Here is a 7,432-nt window from a genome sequence, read left to right on the forward strand (position 1 = left end):
ACCGAAGAGATATCTGAAGATTGATCTCCTGGTCAAAGTCGAGAGCCACTTCGACTAACCGAGGCCATTAAAGTACCCATTCTAGTTTAAACTCCGGTATGGGTACCAGATATATTGTAACAAAAACCGAGCGGTCGGGCCTTAGTGTTAAACTATAAATGTTTATCCCTTAGTGTGTTGCTATAAGTATGTTCTTGTAAGAATGCATAATTATATATATGAAATAAAAGTTATGACGGGAGACCCTTCTTTGGTAGCGTGGTACCCTGGTTTCGTGGTACTCTGGTTTCTTTCCACACCCTGGTTAGGTTGGTTACTCTGGTAAGGTGAAGACTTGGATAAAAAAAAAAGGGGTGTTGGAAATATGTTTTTGGCCTGTGGAAGTGTTTGTGTGTTTTGTATGTAACTCTCCGTATTTGTGTTTGTAGGAATAACAGACTCGTTAAATAAAAATCAACTTATATTAACTTTAAGATGAATTAATTATCAACAATACGGATAAATATTAAATAACTTAACTATATCATAATCTTATAGATAAATATATTATTAACCTTCTATCGTGAAATAAAGAAAATGGATAGCGGAAAAATATACCCAGAAAGTTTACTAATTATAGTTGGGTAATCGGCAAATGGTAAATTAAATTCAATGCCAAAAGATAAAGTTTAACTTAATAAGTTATTTCCGTGTGTAACTCGTAAAGGAATTAACAAACCAAAATATGTACGGACCTATTCTCCTCAGACATGGTTATCTGTCGTCTGCTTGGTAACTGGTTCTACCGACTTGGTCTGGTAACTGGTACTTAATTTTATTATAACGCTTGGAATTAGCGAAAGTATCTTGCCCAGGGTAAAATATGAGCTGAAGACTTAGTGAATGTTCCGCTGTATTTATACTTAGGTAAACCAATTACCGAATTGGTTTACCATTTACCATTTTGGTTTACCATTTACCATTTAGGAAAATACCTAAATTACCAAAACCGGAACTGGTGATTACCAAAATTATGTTCGGGGTGTTTGGTAAAACGTTTGTGTACTTCAATTGAAATGAACAAAAGAGAGGTGTTCCGAATATAAAAAACAAAGGCAAGAATAATAAAAGTTTAACAGTTAACCATGTTTGAACTGGGATTTTCACACATGAGCATGCAAAATAAAGGTAAATTCAGCAACAACTGAAAGCATAATTATCCATACTTTACACAATAACTACATAACAACAAAAGTAATGTATCGGTACCATTAAAGCAATATCAATACACCAATTTGGGGGGGAGACAAGTTTCCTTAAAGGGAACCGACAATCGCAGTTGACTTATAAATTCATGAAAGGCGCTACCTATATCCCCTTGATGAGACATACGCGAAAAATCCGTAAAATCCTATACAACTTTAATAGATGGACGCCAATTTTGTTACACTTTCCCCACCTTTGAAAAATAATGTTTGTCCTCAAACATAGTTTACATAAGTATTCATTGAATATTAAAAAGGTTCAACATCAATAATATGAAATATTTTTGTAACATACATATACAACAATATATAACAATATCTATATATATTACAGTCTTTGAAATGTTCATTGTTCATAATTTACGGGGCTTCAAGCGAAGCCTGATATCCCAGTCTTTTCAGATCTTTTATTACCGCTAAAAGTTCATAGAGCACCAATATATCTTCTTTGCAAGACGAATGTTCCTTAATCGCAACTAATTCTGTGTATTTTAACGAATGTTTATATAACACCAACATATCCTCTTCGCAAGACGAATGTTCTTTAATACATTGTTTTCCGTGTATTTTAACGAATGTTTATTTAACACCAACATATCTTCTTCGCCAGACGAATGTTCCTAAAAACAAGTTACATATTTAAACAGGTTAAACAATCATGAAATGAACACAATATCAATATAAAGTTAAAGTCCACCCCCTACATCCATTAAATATATACACAATAACACTATAATCTAAATCCAACCCCCATTAATGACAAAGGCACCAAATTAATTTTTAAACAAGTTCATAATTTCTACAAATTTTAGATACTTCTGGTAATTTGCCAAATCCATAATCTCACACTGTGTTTCGGCGTCCTTTTTTTCCGTTTCTTTCGGGTTGCTGGGATCAGGTACCAAGGAAGTAGTACAGGTATATTTACTTCCATCTGGTAACTGAAAACTGGCTGAAAAGGTAGGTGTTGGAGAAATAGGTGCGGTAACTGGTAGAGCCGATGTGGTGGTTGGTGGATTGGACTCGGAATTCTTAGGTCGGGTTGATGATGAACAGGTAAAATAAGTTGGTATTTCCGGTGATATCGGACACATCAAATATTCGGAGGTCAAATCTCTTGGTTTGAGACTGACAGGTGTAAGAATGGTGTTATTATTAGTATCTCCCTTTTCATTCGGCTGTTCCTGTATTAAAACCTTACGGGGAGGTGGGAAATCTAGGTTAAGACCACTTTCCTGGCAAGCATTATAAAGGAAATCAAACTCATTACCATTTATATCAGTTGGTTCATATAAGGAAATCGGAGTTGGTGATCTCAATGGTGACAACGGATATTTTTCTGAATTTACCATGGGTGCTGTGATGTATTGGGCATGCTGTTCTGACATGTGATTTCTCAGCATGTACCTTCTACTTTCTGGACATGTGAAAATACACCCATCAGTATTACATTTCAATCTGGGCCCATGGCGATCAGAATGGTGTCTTTTCAGCTGACTGATAAGGTCGTAGCTTTGGTCACACTATGGGCAGTCATAGGTTTTCTTTTTCTCACTGAAAAGCGAAAAGCAATAATAAATTTGGGATAAAATATAATATCATTCAACCTTCATTAACAAATATATGGTTTGAGTCTGTCATGGTGAATAACTTTAGGTTTGGATTGTGGTGATTGCTTTATTACATATACGAGGTCCGAAATGATTTCTACTATTTGGTAGGGCCCAACCCATGGGTTTTGTAATTTTTGACACAGTCCCTTTTTCCGTGTGGTATCGTGTAACCAAACCAGTGCACCCACCGAATATTGTGTTTTATTTATTTTAATGTTATAGTTCCTTTTCTGTCGGTCACGGGCACCCTCCATTTTCTTGGAGGCTACCGTATGGATTCGATCGAGTCTGTTTATCAGGTTGGCTACATAATCTGAATGTGTGCTTGGTGTCACATGGGGTGGTAGACCTAAAAGTAGATCAATTGGTAATTCTGCTTCACGACCGAACATCATCATGCTCGGAGTTTGACCAGTACTGTCATGTTCAGACGTGCGGTATGCTAGCATCACCATTGGCAATACTTCGTCCCAGTTTTTCTGGTCACGAGAAACAACTTTACTTAGCATATCTTCTACAGTACGATTAAATCGCTCAACAAGACCATCACTTTGGGGGTGTAAAGCAGTAGTGAAAGTCTTGTCAATGCGAAAAGCATCACAGATTTCTTTAAACAGTTGTGAGGTGAACTGAGCACCACGGTCAGTGTGAATTTGTCTTGGAATTCCGTACCAAGAAATAAATTCAGCAATGAATACTCTACATATGGTATGGGCCTGGATATCAGGTATGGGGTACGCTTCTATCCAGCGCGTAAAATAATCCGACACTATAAGTATAAATTTATTTCCTTGTCGAGACTGGGATAAGGGACTAAGTAGGTCCATACCTATGCGTTCCATAGGTGCACCAACAGCATATTGACCAAGGCCACCTCTAGCGTTCCTACAGGTCGTTTGCGGGATTGGCAAACCAAACAATTTTGACACCACAGATTAACATCTCTAGAAATATCAGGCCAATACACTCTGCTTTTGGTGCGAGCCAGAGTCCTACTGACTCCGAGGTGACCAGATCCTGGATCATTGTGCAACATTTGGAGCACTTCATCTTTCCATATTTTAGGTATAAGTAACCGTTTTATTATCTTATTTCAATCTGCATCAAGGTAATTTATGTAAAGAACAGCGTTGTTTATTAATAACTGTTTCCATTTTGTCCTTAAAATTTTTACACTTGTGTTATGAACTAAAACTTCGGACCACTCAGGTTGGCCAGAATTTGTTTCCAACCATTTCATTATAATATTTAAATCTTTGTCTGCTAATTGTGCCTCTCTGATTTCTTTTTCAGATCTGGGAGACAACCAGTAATCTACTGGTTCCTGGAAACTGGTACTTGGTACTTCATTACACTGGATAGCTCTGATGTATTGTTCTTGATATTCCGTATCTTTGGTTTCTTGGCGAAAACAATGATTGCATGGGAAACATTGGCGTGAAAGTCCGTCAGCGTTTCCATGCTGTTTCCCTGGGCGATGTTCAATTTTGTAGTTATAAGTTTCAAGCACTTCTATCCACCTAGCCATTTGACCCTCTGGATTTTTAAATTTACAGAGCCAATTAAGGGCTCCATGGTCTGTACGGACTTTGAAACAAGTACCATACAAATAATGATGGAAGTGTTTGACACTTTCTACAACTGCAAGCAGTTCTCGTCTAGTAACACAATAGTTACGTTCTTGTTTATTGAGAGAACGACTATAATATGCAACAGGTTTTTCAATGCCATCATATACTTGGGAAAGAACGTCTCCTATACCATATCCACTGGCATCGGTGTCCAAGATAAAAGGTCTGTTCATACAGGGGTAAACTAATATGGGAGTTTGTGTTAACTTTTCTTTTAACGTTTGAAAAGAGGTTTCACAGTCCTCTGTCCAAAGGAATTTGGCGTTTTTTTCAGTTAATTTATTCAAAGGTCTGGCCAATTTTTAACACATTCAATTTTCCGTGGGTCGGTAGAAACTCCCTCCTCAGAAACTATGTGTCCTAAGAACTTAACCTTTTTCTGAAAAAGGTTACATTTGTTTGGTGATATTTTGAGACCAGCATTGAATATTCTTTTCAAGACTGTATCCAGTCTTTGGATATGGGAATCAAAATCTTTAGCAAACACGATTATATCATCAATATACAAGATACAGGTTTTCCAATGTAAACCTCTTAAAACAGTTTCCATTAACCTTTCGAAAGTTGCAACGGCATTACATTAGCCAAAACTCATAACTTTAAACTGGTATAATCCTTCGTGGCTGGTAAAGGCAGTTTTTCCTTGTCAATGGGGTCCATCTCGACCTGATAATATCCAGAGCTTAGGTCCATACTACTGAACCAAGAGGAGCCCCAGGGCGTCAAGGGAGTCATTTATTAACGGTAGTGGGTAACAATCCCGTTTTGTTACTTGATTAATTTTTCTGTAATCAATGCACAGTCTCGTGGACTGGTCAGGCTTGGTGACCAACACAATAGGTGAGGCATATGGTCCATTAGATGGTTCAATGATCCCGTCATCAAGTAAGCGTTTTATTTCTTTGGATGCAACTTCTCGTTTGGTCATAGGTAGACGCCTGGGTTGCATCTTAAAAGGTGGTGTATCCCCAGTATCAATCTTGTGTTTAACAATATCAGTTCTACCTAAATCTGATTTACACCTGGAAAAGGCAGTTTTGTATTTTGATAAAAGTTTAAAAACCTTGACTTGTTGTTCTTTTTCTAAGTGTGAAATGGACCTCTCATATAAGTTTTGTAAATATTCAGGAAGAACATCTTCTTGGTTGCTTATTTGATACAGTGTATCCCTAGCATTTAATTGTTTAGACAGTACATTTATTTCTATTGTATCACTGTTGATTAATTCACATTGACCAATAATTGCTTCCCTATATAACTGAACTGGTTGTTCACTAAGATTGATAATGCGGACAGGTAAGTACTGCTGACTAGGATTTACCACTGCCTTGGCAATAAGACAGCCATTTTCGGTGAGAAAAGGGCCTGCTGGTTCAATTAACCCAGTTACTTTATGTGGTGTACCCTGTAATATTGTTCCCTGGACAATCATTTCACAAGTGGGTGGAATTTCTACATCTTCAACAGACGAAATTTTAAAAATAGAATTTAAACAATGTTCTCTTTGACAGGTAATAAATTGTCCGTCAATTTCTACGGTTCTCCTACCCGTATCTAATATACAACTATTTTTATATAAAAAGCAAATCCAATTATCATTGGTATATCTATGTCTGCAACAATGAGACGGTGATAAACAATTTTTTTTTATTCAGCTGTACTGGAAATACAGCAGTCCCCATCGGCATAACTACACTTCCATTAGCCATGCGTAAACCAGTACATGCATTGGATAGCTCTGGCTTTACACTCTTGGACATGGTATTATACATGGATGAGTTAAGGACACTTACAGTGGACCCGGTATCAATCAAACAATTTAATTTCATGTCAAAAACACTGGCAATTACATATAAGCTATCAGAACTGGTTGATTTTATCTGACTCAATTTCTCAAAATTTTTGGACTCTTCAAAATTATATTTAGGCTCAGCTAAAACTTGGTCCTCAGTTTCAGCCACTAATTGTTTCCCCGACCAGTCATTTGGTCTGCCACTTTTCTTGGAAATGAGTTAGGTCTGTTACCTTCAAACCGTTGGGATCGGTTATTCAATAGGGGACATTCCCTTTTAAAATGACCGGAAACCCCACAATGGTAACAAGAAAAAGTTTTATTTTTTTCATCATTTTCTATTTTTGCAAGACGACCTGAAATGTCATCAACTTGTTCAGACAAATAAATTTCCCTATTTAAATCAAAATTATCATTTACAGCACGTACTGGCTTAGTGCCGTGTTTACGTCTGCCATTTTGGAATGCTTCATATTCAAGAGCTACTTGAATGGCGTTATCAATATTTTTTGCTTTGGCCTGGAAGATAGCCCATTCCATGTCAGCATCATTTAAGGAATCAATAAAACAATCTCGTGCTAAATGTTCCTTAACCTCCATTGGAGCTGATGGATACGCCAATCTTACTAGACGTTTTATGTCTTGGCCTAACACAGGTATTTGTTCCGTGCGTCCGCGTATTTTACTTTTCATTTGCGCCCTGTACATTTCTGCTTGGTTTTCTGGTTGAAAACGAGAAGCTAAGGCGGCTGTCAGTTGGATAAAATTGGTCCGCATCTCTGGTCTTAAATCAGTTAAAATACTATGGGCGGTACCTCTTAAGCTAGTAGCTAGTTCTAAAGCTTTCTCTATGTCAGACCATTTGTTAATTGCTGCAATTAATTCAAACTGAACTAAATAGTCTTCCCAATTACCCTCCCCATCATAAAGTGCTGGTTTCTTTTTGTAGTATTTTGTATTTTGTAAGTTTATATCATAATCACGCTCATAATTTGGTTCATTGCTAACGCCAGCATAATTTATATTACTGGTCATTTCATCAGTTCGGTGTTCGTGGTCGGTCCCGTTAACCCCCACTCTGAATCGTCCGCGGGACGTCAAAGGTAATGCTTGGTACGTTGCCCCCTGATTATGGGGTACGCCCCGGTCCAA

The sequence above is a fragment of the Mytilus californianus genome, unplaced genomic scaffold (assembly GCF_021869535.1).
Source record: "Mytilus californianus isolate M0D057914Y unplaced genomic scaffold, xbMytCali1.0.p SCAF_4, whole genome shotgun sequence".
In the NCBI taxonomy this organism is placed as follows: domain Eukaryota; kingdom Metazoa; phylum Mollusca; class Bivalvia; order Mytilida; family Mytilidae; genus Mytilus; species Mytilus californianus.